The sequence below is a fragment of the Propithecus coquereli genome, unplaced genomic scaffold (assembly GCF_000956105.1).
Source record: "Propithecus coquereli isolate 6110/MARCELLA unplaced genomic scaffold, Pcoq_1.0 Scaffold24, whole genome shotgun sequence".
In the NCBI taxonomy this organism is placed as follows: Eukaryota; Metazoa; Chordata; class Mammalia; order Primates; family Indriidae; genus Propithecus; species Propithecus coquereli.
This window is the reverse complement of record NW_012147952.1, coordinates 6,927,684-6,943,105: the sequence shown is the minus strand read 5'-3', so window position 1 is coordinate 6,943,105 and position 15,422 is coordinate 6,927,684.

Below are 15,422 nucleotides of genomic sequence, written 5' to 3'. Positions count from 1 at the left end.
TTGATTCCATATTTTTACTATTGTGAATAATGCTGCATTAAAGCAGTATATCCCTTTGGTATACTGATTTTTTTCTTTTGGATAAATACCCAGTAGTGGAATTACTCAACTGTGTAGTAGTTCTATTTTTAACTTTTTGGATGAATAATTTGCAAATATTTTCTCCCATTCAACAGGTTATGTCCTCACTCTGTTGATTGGTGTTTTTTTTTTTGTTTTGTTGTTGTATAGAAGCTTTTTAGTTTAATATAGTCCCTTTGTCTTTGTCACCTGTGCTTTTAAGGTCTTAGCCATAAAAATCCTTGCCTAGCCCAATGCACTAAAGCATTTGAGTTCCATAATTTCTGTTTGGTTCCTTTTTATGATATATATTTCTTGGTAAATTTCTCATTCATATTTCAAATTGTTTTTTTGGACATTTCATATTGTTCATCTGTGTTATTTTGTATCTCACTGAGCTTCTTTAATCATTATTTTGTATTCTTTTTGCAGGATTTCATAATTTTTTTATAATCTGTTACAGGAGAACTATTTTGTTCCTTATAGGTGTGATAGTGTGATATTTCCTTGCCTTTTCATGTCTCTTGTGTCCTCAAGTTGCTCTCTGCACATCTGGTGTAACAGTTACTTCTTTCAATTTTGCTGAATTTGCTTCTGTAGAGAAGTACTTTTTTCTGAAGATGTGTCTATGGTGCTGGTTTGGTAAGTCACTTTGCTTGGATTCTGGGTACATGACGTGTACTTTTTGTATGATTTCTTTAGCTATAAACAGCATCAGTGGTGTCTGCGAATTCCTCAGTGGCTTATGGTACAATTGTTATTGGAGGCTGGTAAAGTTTTACTGAGGATGGGGATGCCATGTGGGCCAGTACTGAGGCCCCAGTGGTGGCAGCAATGGGCCAGCATGCCTGTCCTTGGGCCTCAGGGCAGTATACACTGGCACTGGTGTTAGCAGGTCCAGGTGGGCCAATGCTTTTGTCTCCAGGTGGCTTGTTGGGGTGTTGATAGTGACAGCAATGGGCCAGGTATGTGAGTAGGTTCTTGGGCCCCAGGGTAGTGGGCAGGACATGGGTGATGGCAGTAGCAGTGGTGGCACAAACCTCATTTCTAGGTGGTCCATGCTGGTGTTGGCGGTGGCTGTAGTGGGCTGGGCAGGCCAGTCCCTGGGCCTGCAGATGGCATGTGCAGGGGCACATCAGCTGTGGTGGAAGCAGCAGGTTGGGTAGGCCCATCCTCAGGCCTCCAGGAGGAGTGCTTGGATGCCAATGTTGGTGGACAGGGCTGAGCAAGCCCCAAGCCCCTAGATGCATACTTAGGCACTGGGAGGGGATGAAGCCAGACCACATGGACCTGTCCTGAGGTACCCCAGCGATGTGTGCAGGTGCTGGCTGTGGTCAGCAGGGGTGGGGTGATACCCAGGCCATGAATGGAATGCTTGGGAGGAAGTGGTAGTGGATGTGCTTCAGCCTTGTTACTAGGGAGGACAGGGTTGCTTTCAGTGTTAGCAGCTCTGAGCACATAGCTGGGGAGTGTACACTTTTGCACCAGGTGGTGGCTTCAGGCAGAAGAGCCTGTCCTCAGGGTACTTATAAATATGTTGTGGCTCCATAGCTGGGGCAACAGGGTCACTGCCAATGAATCACACTTCAGCCCTTGCAGCCACAGCCAGGCACTGTGGTGGTTGTAGTTGAGGTAGTCTGTCCTCAGTTTGGGTAGCCTGTTCACTTGTATTTGTGCAACAGCTCCACTGCTGAAGATGTCAGGGTTGCTGCCAGTGGCTCGTATTTTGACCCTGGCAGTGGCAACCAGTAGCAGCACGGCTGCAGGAGGTGTAGTCTATCCTTAGGGCATGCGAAAGTGCATAGCATTTTTGCTTCTAGAAACAGCCAACTCCCTGCAGTGGCTTGTGCTTTGGCCCTGGTGGCAGCAGCCAGTTGTGGTGTTGGCTGTGGGTGAGGGATGTCAGTGGTGTTCCTGGGAGGAGGAGATGCAAGAGGTACTCTTGGGCTCTAGGGAAGAATGTAGTCTGGTGGGTGCTAGGCTCTTAAAGTGACACCATACTGTAAATTTTTAGGACTCAGGGCACGTGTGGGACCCAGTGTGGGCTCCCTCTCTAGAGCAATACCATTGCTTGGTCTCCAGGCAGTTCCCTATGTTAGTCTCAGGGCCTGCACGGGTCAAGGCATTCTTCCATGGCTAGGGTTGCAGGAGCTTGCAGTGGAAATGTGGACTTCTGTGGGTCGCTCACTTACCTTTTCCCTGCATTGGAAAGTCTCTCCAGGTTTTCAGCCAATATTGGCCAACCAATCTTCCTTGCTTTTCTCTCATGTTTTGCTTTAGGTATTTCTTGTCAATTCCCTGTTGAATTCCAGTGTTCTGTCTTAGATGTTCTGTTTGAATCATAATGATCTGCTCACTATTTTGGTTCTTCTTTATGGAGGAGGTGAGTACCATACGCCTCTATTCAGTCATCCTGAAGCCCTTCACCCAGTTATGCATTTTGACAACAGATAGTCTTATGAGGATTGAACAAGACAGTATCTGTAAATTGTTTAGCAGCAAGCCTGAGGCAGTGTGAGCACTCAATGTATTATTTCCTATTCTTTCCTTTCCTCATCTCTCATAGATTTTTTTTTCCCTTCCAGAAGGGGTAGTTCAACAATGAAATAATTGAATTGTTCATGAACTTGAGACCACAACTCCACTGAGAACTAAACTAGAAGCACAATATATAGAAGTCTCAAATAGGAAATTATGCTATTTATTAGTACCAAAATAGGCACGGATAATCCAATAAGCATATAAAATTTACACAGAACCTATTCAGCTGTTTTAATTTTTCAAACAAATGTATAATTCCTCTCATTCTTTTGTAAAGGTAGCATCAACAATATTGTCCAGCTAGTATTTCATTTGCTATCTGAACAACTCCGAAGACCTCTAATCTTAGAGAATATGTCAGTAAAGCCTATAGAGAGTCACATCTCTATACTGCTGATTATGGACCTTTAGATGAAGGACTTCTCACTCTTGTGGTGTGAAGCTCTATAACAGACAAACTAGGCTAAAGGAGAACTTCATAAAATTATAGCTGTAAATAACATGAATCTCTATGTTCTTATTTAAATGTAACACAGTCTTCAGGGGCAACTGTGATGATGATATATTTGTATGTGAATTTCCAGAGGTATCTTTTCAGCTTCATAAGTGACAAAATATGACTTAGTTACTTCCCCGAAGGCTTTATATATGAGCTAAAATAAGGTAAAATAGCTGAGACATAAAACTATAAGTATTTTCAAATAATACCTCCTAAGATCTTCACAAAGATTTTCCAGGAAAATGCCCCTGAGTGCCCATGAAATCTTTTCAAGCGTGATCTTATTTCTAAAGGTAGAAGCATTGGAAGGGCTGTAAATAGAAATATAAATCCACAACTAATGCACACAGGGCACTATTTTAGAAGGAAATAACTAACAAGATGTATTTCTCATTCTTTATTACTAAAACTAAGTTATTGATATTATCTTTGATTAAAAATAATTAAAATAATTACAAACCAAGTATGTGAATTTGCATTGCATAAGGTGCATGGGAAATATAATGAAAATTGAAAATAGGCCCTTCCTTCTCTGGGCTTACAGTTATAATGAGACAGACATAAACACAAATACGCATGCAGAGATGCACAGGGGCACGGGAGTAAATGCTTACAGAGAGTTAAATGTGCTTTGGAATGATATGGTAGGAAAAAAACCTCAATTCTATCTATTGGGATCTGGGCAGGCTATATTTATTAGGAAATTTTTAGCAGAGAATACTCAAAGCGCAGCAAATTATTTCAACAAAGACAGAAGAGCATCAGAGTATGTTCAGAAAATAGTGAAAACACCAACACCAGTATAGCAAAAGAACTAAACCCCTGGGGAGAGAGCTCCAAAAAATACTTCTGGAACTAAGTCTGGGATTTAGGGTAGCCTGGAATGCAGAGTCTAGAATTTCAAACTTCAGTGATTCATCAGAAATAACTGTACAGAAAACTATAATAATTAGACATTCAAAAAAGTCTTCTGCAGTAATGCTTTGAAAGATAGCTAAACTGGAGTCATGTTTTATAGGCAGGCTTTGGAGGATTGTAATAGCCTTAGGCTAGAACTTCTCAAACTTTTTAAAACGTATACCCCAATGAGAAAGAAACTTTTTGGTTTCTTTGTGGAATTCTCTCATTTCCCAATCTATGTGTATGTATCCATACATATCTTTACTGAGTTATTATGTACATTGTAAAAACATTCACAAACATAGAATTAGGAAAGGGCATGAGACAAAATTAAGGAGAAATAGAAGTTCTATTATTTTCTTCTCAGAATGTCAGTGGATCATTGGATATCTTACGGGATATATGTTGGAGACAACTTGTCCAGACAATAAGATGATGAAACTTAGTTATAAATAGTGTAAAGTAAAAGGAGAAATATTTGGCTCACATGACTTTTTACTTTCTATACCAAAGATATAACTCAATAACTTACTGCTCCCATAACAGCGAGTGAGAAATAAAAGAGGAAATTGCAAATTATAAAATTCAAAAGAAAATGAAATATGACATCCCTTTTTGCTTTTTTTCTTCTTTCCTGTCTGGCTACTCATTCCCAAGCCTTTCCAATACTTTTTAATGAGCTCGTGGCCTTTTTCACACCTGTTACCCTAAATGGTGATGTTCCTCAGGGTTCCACTCAGAATTCTTCATTAAATTCCATATTTGGTTTATATTATCTACATCTATAGACTGCCATACACACTGACTTCCAATACTGTGTTTGTAGCTCAGATTTTCTTTGCAAGCTTCAGGCTAGTTCTTCTGACTGCTTACTTTTCACCCTCACCTGGATATCCGACCCATTCAACTCACTGAAAAAAACTTCCTACACCTTCCAAGATGGCTTTTCCTCATATAATCCATATTTCGGCCAACTGTCCCACCATTTATCTAGATGCAAATGTTTTAAACTAGGGAGTCATTTTAGTCTTTTCCTTTGTCCTAATTTTCTGCATATAATCAATTACTACTCCAGTTGACTCTGCCTCTTTAATATCCCCTGTATTTTTCCCCTATTCCACTATTCCTACTTTGGTTGCCTTAGTTCTGACATGCTTCATCCATGCCAGGTATTGCCGCTAAAACAAAAAATAATTAGACATGGTCTTATTTATGGAACACTCTTACTAAGTTCACAGAATTCAGAATGAAAAAACAAACCAGACTGAAAGTGGAATATTTAGAGCAAAAGGCAAAGGAGTTCTAGATGTTATTGTCGTTGTAAATGTGCCCTGTTTTCCATTATTTCTACTTGGATATCTCACAGGACTCTCAAATTTATTATGACCATGCATCATATGGCTTAAGCCAGAAAACCGTCACTCTGAAACTTCCGTCTTTTTTACTGTCATATGCTATCAAATGCCAAATAGTATCAATATTATCTTTGGAATTTTTCACAAATATTTATTTTTCTCCTTCTGTGCTGTCACCAGCATGCTAGGCAAAGCTATTATTATCTACACCCTGAACAATTTCAACATAGCTTTATTTATCTCACTCTATTCAGTAGACCCAATCCAATCTATTATCAACTTGGTAGAAAGAGTGATTCATAAAAATGCATTTATAGAGACATCTGGGTTTGGGTAATGACTGAATGGCTAGTATCAAAATTTCCCTATCACTGTAAACAACTATAAAATTATTAAGAATATAAGAAGCAACTGATGAAAGAAATTAGACAAACCTAAGGCCGGGCACGGTGGTTCACGCCTGTAATCCCAGCACTCTGGGAGGCTGAGGTGGGCGGATCGTTTGAGCTCAGGAGTTCGAGACCAGCCTGAGCAAGAGCGAGACCCCGTCTCTACTAAAAATAGAAAGAAATTGGTTGGACAACTAAAAATATATAGAAAAAATTAGCCGGGCATGGTGGCGCATGCCTGTAGTCCCAGCTACTTGGGAGGCTGAGGCAGGAGGATTGCTTGAGCCCAGGACTTTGCTGTGAGCTAGGCTGATGCCACGGCACTCTAACCTGGGCAAAAAGAGTGAGACTCTGTCTCAAAAAAAAAAAAAAAAAAAAAAAAAAATTAAACAAACCTAGCATATGGCTCAGAAACTTGAAACAGGGGAATCACACAAGTGGAGCTGGCTTTCTTCCTAGAGGTGACATTCAAACCATGATGTGTGGAGGTGAAGCTCAAGCTGAAGTCATTGGTTTCAGTGACTGAAAAAAACAGAATCTGGTAGAAAACTATGTCATAATTTGAGGATGCCAAGTTTGCCAGAATTGGTAGGTAAGGCCATTGGAAGTAGAGAGAAAAAGAGAAGTTCTACAAATCTTCTTAGTATAATAGTTTTACTGATGTTTTTATTCAAATCCTTTCAAGTAACTTTGCATTTCTGAGATAAAACTCACTTGATCATGGTTTATAATCCTTTTTTTTCCTGATTCTTTTTGAAGGGGAAGCCAGTAAATTTCTTTTTAATTTTATTTTTTAACTAATAGACTTTATTTTTTAGAGAAATTTTAGGTTTACAGAAAAAATGAGCAGTTAGTACAGAGTTCCCATATATCTCCTCTCTCCTCCACTCACAGTTTTCACTATTATTAACATCTTGCAGTAGTGTGATACATTTCTTAGAATTGATGAACCAATATTCCTTTATTATAGTTAAATAAAGTCCATAGTTTCCATTTGGGTTCACTCTTTGTGTCGTATAGTTCTATGACTTTGTGACAAATGCATAATATTATTTATCTACCATTATAATATTATATAGAGTAGTTTTAATTGCATAGTTTTGCCTTTTCCAGAATGTCACATAGTTGAAATCATACAGTATGTGGCCTTTCAGACTGGCTTCTTTCACTTAACAACATGCATTTAAAGTTTTTCCATGTCTTTTTTTGGTTTGATAATTAATTACTTTTTATCTTTGAATAATGTTCCATCGTATGGATGCATCAGTTGTTTGTCATTCACCCCTGAAGAATATCTTGATTGCTTCCAATTTTTGGCAACTGTGAATAAAGCTGCTATAAACATTTATGTGCAGGCTTTTATGTAGACATAAATTTTCAACTAATTTGGGCAAATACCTAGGAGCACAATTGCTGGATCACATAGTAAAACTATGTTTAGCTTTGTAAGAAATTGTCAGTCTATCTTCCAAAGTGGCTATAACGTTTGCATTACTACCAACAGTGAATGAGAGTTCTTGTTGCTCCACATCCTTGCCAGCATTTGGTGTTATTGGTGTTTTGTGTTTTCACCATTTTTTTTTTATTTCAGTATATTACGGGGGTACAAATGTTAAGGTTACATATATTGTCTTTGCCGCACCCAAGTCAGAGCTTTAAGCGTGTCCATCCCTCAGACAGTGTGCATAGCACCCATTAGGTGTGAATATACCCATCCCCACCGCCCCCCTCCTACCTGCCTGAAACCCGATGAATGTTACTAGTACATGTGCACTTAAGTGTTGATCAGTTAATACTAATTTGATGGTGAGTACATGTGGTGCTTGTTTTTCATTTGTGTGATACTTCACTCAGTAGAATGGGCTCCAGCTGGTGTGAATGGCATCTCATTGTTCTTTTAATTTGTATTTCCCTAATTTTCATGAATCTAACTTTTGATTTCATTGATTTTCTCTGCTGTTTTCCTATTTAATTGTTCTATTTCTGTAACTATTTCATGGTTTTTTAATTTTCTTTTTCTTGTTTCTTGAGGTGAAACTTTTAATTATTGATTTTAGATCTTTCTTCCTAATATGAATTTTTAAAGCTCTAAATTTCCTTGTAAGTGTAATTTTGCTGCATCTCATAAATTTTATGTTGACTCTGTTGTTGTTGTGCAGTTCAGAATATTTTCTAATTCTCTTTTTAATTTTTTCTTTGACTCATGGTTATTCAGAAGTGCATTGTTGAATTTCCAATTATTTGCAGATTTCCTTTCTGCTTCTATTTTTGATTTCTAAATTAATACCATATGGTTGCAGAACATGCTTTGTATGATTTCAATCCTTTTAAATTTATGAAAATTTTCTTATGGTCTAGAATATGGTCTATTCTGGACCAGTGGGAGCAGCTCCAATCAAGAAAGCTGCAGACTCTGTTACTTGGAATTTTATTAGCTTTTCCTATATAATACTTCTTAAATTGTTGCTTGCCTTTGATTAATTTATACATCCCTGAAATTACTTTGATTTTTTTATAGTTTTATACTTTTTTTATCAGAGAAAGGATTTTCTAACTTCTTTATGCCACGAGGGCCTTAAGTTGCTCCTTGGTGATGCTTATTTCTTGGTTACTGCATTAAGTCAACCTTTGCTCTCTGTGGGTTGATAATCAAACTATATAGGTTTTAACGTCATAAGCTAGGTTTAGCATGATTTTATATTATATAATCAGCTGATGCTTTTAGAATTTTTCCAAATCTCTTGGAGATTTGTATACCCAGATTAATTAAGTCTAATAAATTATAGTAATAATCATAATCCCAGAACATTTGGGCTTTGAGTACAATGTTATTCTAGAATAATAAATTCTATCACCTTCTATGCCCCTTGATTCCTTAGAGATAGTCTGACTTAAATTAAGTCTTCTAACCTATGTATTTTCTTTGGACTTCTGTTACTTGCCACAAATTAAATGTTAATTGCATTCATGCATTTGGTTTCATGGTTTGAGAAAAAAACAAAATCTCTCTTACAAAACTAAGAATTCTTAATTCCAGAGGTTTTGCACTTCTAAAATGTGTAAGAGCCATCATTTACATAAGTGTCTCCCAAAGTGTACCTTGAGAAATACCAATCTAGTAAGGACTCTGTTAAAACAGAAGTTCCATATACAAGCATGTTTGGGAAATGCCACACAATGTATTGTGCTTTTGGAATTTCAAAATGTGTGTTAGACTATGGAAGTCTTCGAAAACCCAGGAAAAATGAAACTTTTTTAATCTAATGTTTCTTTGCCATAACTCAATATAGAATTTAGTTTTCACTTATCCTTTACTTACACCATAAAGAATTAGTATTCTGTAGAACACATTTGGAAAAATCCTTTGTGTGACTTTTGTTTTATTTACTTCTGGTTTTCATAGAGGACCCAGAGACATAGCGTTGTTTGCTTAATATTAAGTGAGTAATAATAAGAGATGGGTACAACTCTGAATTCAGGCATACATGGTGCTTACGGAGCCAGAAATCTCAGATGTAGATTCACTAGTAAATGCAATGACAGGATCACAGTCTGCAAGAGTATGACCATAGACACATCTCCTGGCATCATAGATATTGGTGCATATGATTCCTGAGACTGTATTTTCATTATTTAAAAGTCTGTAGTCTTTTTGAGCATGGTCTTTTTTGCTTATAGCACATTATCAATTTGTTTCATATTTAAATGGAAACACTAAGCAATTGCCTTTGTTACCAAGAGAAAATGCCTATTAGAGATCCAATTTAACTTTGATTAGCTTGATAGGTTACTGATAACTATAAAGGCAAAACAGAATACAACAGAGGATACTGCTGTTTTTCCACCCTCTCCGATACATCATTAGGTTTCATTAAATAGTAAAACTGTGTGAAGTGAATCTTAGAGATATTTCTAGTACTGAGGCAAAGTAATATTTTCAAATAGAATTTTTAATATTAGCCACAAATTAGTCCTACTTCAACTTACTGTGGACTTCAATAAGAGATTTCTTAAAAACATACTTTTTTGTCTAAATGACACAGTTCAGATTCATTTTTTCTTTGAAAAATGTTGTTAATAACATGAACAGTACTCTGAATGGAATTCACTAATATTCTGTATTTTCTACATGATGAAAATTAAAATAATTAAAATAATTAAATTAATGAAAATTTATTTCATTAATTCTACAGTACTTATTTCAGGAAGTTGTTTTAAAGCTCTATTTAAAATATGATTGAGGTAAATATTTGTCGTGTTGTTCCAGTTAATGATAGATTAATTAGCTTAACTATTATGTCATTTAACTTTCTTATTTTTAAAATTCTCCTGAGGTAACATGTAGAGTATAAAGTTAAAAGAAACAGGGACTCACAGACACTTGTGCATCTGCCCCTGACCCACACACACACAGATTGAAATCGATTGTAAAAAAATGGTTGGAACTTCTAAACTAATACTAATCTATCTGGCAATTTTTTGGATTTAAAAAAAGTGTCCCTTTTCAAAGATAGTTACCTTCCTATCTGTAAGGAAAATTGCAATACATGTGCACATCTACAATGTGTACATTGTACATCCCTCAAAATAAATAGTGTCTCTTTAGATGTGCTGTTACTGTGTATTGTAAAATCTATGCAACCACAGGCAGTGGGAGTTACTATTTTCTCTTCCCTGAAAGCTAAACTTCACACAATATTTGATTGATTCATACTTATTTTCTACCTTTTTACAGCTTTGCTTTCAGAGTGTTTTCTTAGATGAAGTGATTTCTGTTTTAGTCTTCAGTGTGGCTACTCTTTTCTACCCGATTATCAAAAGCCATCAGTCAAGTGCCTTTTTTGCCATGAACAAAATTAACTTGACTTTCTTACATTCCAAATAGTGCCCTAGGTAGAGCATTACATAAAAAAAAAAAAAAAGAATTAAAATGCTACTAAGAACAAACACAAGAAATCTTAAAGGAAAAGATGCAGGTGGTTCTGCCTAGATATGATCACACTTTAAGAGATTGCTTTTTTGCTTTGTATAATTTATATTTTAATAGATATATAATAAAGCACTCTATAATCACCCAAATATCTAAACATTTAAGAGAATTATAAAATCTAAATAGTTCTTTAATCACTACTTTCAGGTTAAAAAGAAACAATAGTTATTACTACATTATTCTATTACCTATTTTAAATTATTATGGCTTATAAAGAAATCAACAGTGGTCAAGCATCCCTATCAGAAACCCCCTATAATTGGTAAACTTAACTATGAATTTGAAGGCCCCTCAAATATACTCAGTTTGCCTAAAGTGTACACACAATTGCCTGAAGTTTTATCCCCAGTAAGACATCTTATAATCCCACCAGAAATGAGATGGACAGTGAGCTTTAATGCAGTCATTTTTTCACCCAAGCCAATAAACTCCCATGTGTGATAGAAAATAAACTGGTAAAACCCCACTGTAGGTGCTTGAATGAAATTATGCGTACAAAATATACTACTGCTGTGATGAAGCCTCTTTAAGTCTTTGTGTTAAAAAGTTTTCTATTTAAATCTCCATGAAATAAAATTATATCAAAAGCATTCAAGATTTTTAGAAAGCAGTTTGATTTAGGTCAACAAATATTTATATCATAAGCAAGTTTTAAATGCCACAGCCCACAAGGAAACAGCTGAGTTGTATTACTAATCAGTTGTGTTCCTTTCAGCAAGCCATTAACTCAATCTTGGAATATACTATTCTCACCTGCAAGAAGAAGGTTGTAGGCTAGTAGTAGTCTAGCCCTAATGGTCTATGAATTAATTTAAAGTTTTTTTCTAATATCTAGCCAGCAGCTATTATTGGGAAATTAGCTAGGCAGTTTATGAGATTCCTCTTTTAAAAAGAACTTCTCTCTTTAGAAGGTATTGGATAATTGCCCCTATTTTACTGGGGCAGTCACAACGAATCACTGAATTGTAGCATTTTAAAGGTGACAGAGCATTTAGAGATCATCTTCTTTTTGCAGATGCAGAATGTAGACTAGAGTTGTCAGGTACTTCACATAACTCTTCTAGTATCTCAAGTGTCAACTCCCAGGCAACACTTTTCTTTAAAAAGAGATGTTTGGATAATGGCTCTTGCCCCACTGAAAAAGAATAATTGCAAGATTTCCGTCTTTAAGTGGCCTCACTCCAATCTATTTGGTCTCTGTTTGGATCAAGAAAAAAATATATCACAATTATATTCCTATCTCTTTCAGAAATCAAGAAGGAAAATTAAGATCTTACATTAAATCACATGACACAGACTCCCTAATATGTCAAGTACTTGTAGTATGGGGAAAATCACTATCAGTAAAATGGAAGGAAAAAATTTAAATATATTATGTGAAAAGGAGATTGAAACTATTGACTAAGAACCATGGTCTTTAGAAGTCCTTAGAGATTATCTTTTGCAATTTTCCCACCGCTATACTTAGAACCTACCAATATATACCCATTCCCTACTTCCAGTTACCTCACCGTTTAGTAATGAGATAGACCATACTCTCTCACTTCTGTCCTCATCAGGATTAGCACCCATGATAAAAGTCCCTGAAGTCTTTTCTCCCCTCCACTCTGGAAATGTGTTTCCTCTCCCACGTAATTGCTCTCCCTTCTCTCCTGTATGTTTCCACTGGCTCCTTTGCCACCTGTAATCCTCAAATGCTTCTCTAAATGAGACCTCCATCTAGTTCTCTAATGAAACCTGGATTTTACCTATGCTCAATGCTTTCTCTAAATGCCCGCTGCCACCCCCGCCCCGCAACCCCAGCCTAAACAGAAGGGCTGGAGGAGGGATCAGGTCTTAAGTGCCTCTTGGCTGCTTTGAGATCATTATGCCTCCACCTTGATGAGAACACAAACCATGGCAGTAGGGGTTACAGCCATCCAACTGCTCCCCCTCTGCCTCTCTTCAGTGCAGACATTACCCTCACATACAAACTGACGCAAAGTTCCCCATAGGGGAGGGGCGGGAACCAGAGAGAAACAGGTTCAGGGAAAAGGGAGCAAGAGGAAAGGTAGGCTCCATAGGGACGTAACTTTTGCCCAGATTCTTCGTTCCGCAGCTGCCTTGGACATCAAGACAGAGTCCGCGGGTTCCTATGGCACCGAGCTATCCACATTCTACTCTTTCACGATCTTGTTCCACTCTCATCCTAAAAGCTTGCGGTTGCTTGCCTAGACAACACTTGCTAGAATTATAAAAGCGGGGATATGCACAGGTTGTGCTATGCACAGGGTTTTTTTATGCTGGGTTTTGCTTCAGAACCATATTTTTTAGCAATGGCCATCCTCTGCGTTCAGACTCTCCTGCTGTTACGCAGCAGAGATGTTTTGTTCTCTCTTCTTCTCACTAGTGCTCTTGACTCAATGTACTCAATGCCTCGGGGCTCTGTTGATTCTATTCTCTCTTTTTTTTTCTTTTTTATTCCGGGGTATTGTGAGGGTACAAACATTATGGTTACACTTTATGTCTTTGCCTCACCCAAATGCGGCTTAAAGGCATGCCCTTCCCTCCCTTTAGTGCTCCTTTAGTTGTAGATTTGCCCCCCCATCCCCCTAATCCCTAGAAAGTATTTCTGCCATATGAGCAACCTAGTGTTGATCAGTTAGTACCAATTTGATGGCGAGTACAAGTGGATCCCGTTCTTCTGCTCTTGTGGTGCCTCACTTTGGATAATGGGCTTAAGTTTAATCCAGGAAAGTATAAGAGGTGCTAGATCACTGTCGTTTCTTATGAGTAATATTCCATTGTAAACATATTCTCTTTCTCCAGTATCTTAAGTGTTTTTTATTTTTTTATTTATTTGCTTGATCCCTGTCCTCTACATATAAACGTGCTCAGGCTTTTCCCATATTACAAAACATTTCCCTGACCTATGCCGCTCTCTAACAACTGTTAGGTTGAAACTAAGCTCCTAGAAGAGTTGTCTCTGCTCCGTGCCACTCGTTCTCAATCTCCAATTCAGAGTTTCAATTCTACAATTTTTATGTAGATATCTTTAAAACAAACAGAAAACGCGGGTTATAACAAACACCATATGCCTAAAGCTAAATATAACTCATGTTAATTTTTGCTGTTTTCTTCATATATTTTGGGGGGAAAATAAATCATCACAGATAGATGCTATTTGTGCTTCTCACTGATTTCATTTCCCTCCTTCCATTATTCTAATGTTGATATTTATTTTTTCTATATATTTCTAAACAATGCATGTATGTACATATACATATAATTGATTCATACATCTATAACATTTACATAAATAGTATACTGGCATATGCTATTAACTTTTAAAATAATGACTTTATAACTAATATTTTTGCTGAAAATATTATTAGCTGAATGGCTTGCTTTACAAGTTCATTAATTTCCTATATAATTTACCACACTGAATACAAATAATGACCATTTTGGTTTCTGTTTTCAAATCTTATATTCCTTTTTTTGTACGTGAGTGAATGTTGGAGATTGATTTTTCTTAATGCTGATAGAGATGTTTGTATCTATTACATATTTCATTAATTGGGCCATTTCAATTTTTTCTAGAAAGTGTCATTCTTTATAATTTTATTATGTTCAGTTTTCTTTCTCTAACTTTTAAGATGAGCACTTAGATAGTTTCTTGTTAATCTTTTTGTTGTCTAACATTTCATATTCTGGGCTGTTCATTTCTTACTAAGTACCTGATTAATACCATCTCATAGACTTTGCAAAGTGTTTTTGATGTAGTTTAGTTTCAAACGTTTCCTAAATTTCAATTAAAATTTATTTTCAGACCAATGAAATTGTTATATTAATTTTGTTTCCAAATGTATAATTTCAACTTTCCTGTTAGTTTTTCTTTTTATGACAGTATGATTAAGAAATGGAGTTTATATACCAACTTTTTGCTATTTGAAACTTCTTTTATGACCATTTTATAAATGCTTTATGTGCGCCTCAAAATAATTTTTATTCTATATTGGCTATATTATATTATTGGCTTCAGGGTTCTATGTGTGTCCTAATTAGATCATGCTTATATTATTTGTGTAGTATAATTTTTTATATACTTAGTGGGGTTTTTTTTTGCCTGCTCAATCTATTAACTTTTGAGAGCAATGTGTTAAAATACCCCAATCTATTAATTTTTCTACTTCTTCTTATAATTTTGGTTGTTTTTGCTTTATATATGTTAAGACTTTATTGTTAACTATACCCAGGCTTTGTACTATTACATCTTTACCATGAGATCATTGTTATATTATCTTACATTATTAAATAATTACCTCAAAACTGCCTTTTTGGCATAATGCCAGTTTGATTAGATATTATTATTCTAAGCCATATTTTTTGATGTTATTTTTAGTATTAATAATTGTGTTTTGGCAGGGAACAGTGGCTCATGCCTGTAATCCTAGAACTCTGGGAGGCCGAGGCGAGATGATCACTTGAGCTCAGGAGTTCGATACCAGCCTGAGTAAGTACGAGACCCAGTCTCTACTAAAAATAGAAAAAACTAGCTGGGTGTCATGGTGCAAGCTTGTAGTCCCAGCTACTCAGGAGGCTGAGGCAGGGGGATCACTTGAGTCCAGGAATTTGAAGTTGCAGTGAGCTATGATGATGCCACTGCACTCTGGCCAGGGCAATAGAGTGAGACCCTGACTCAAAAA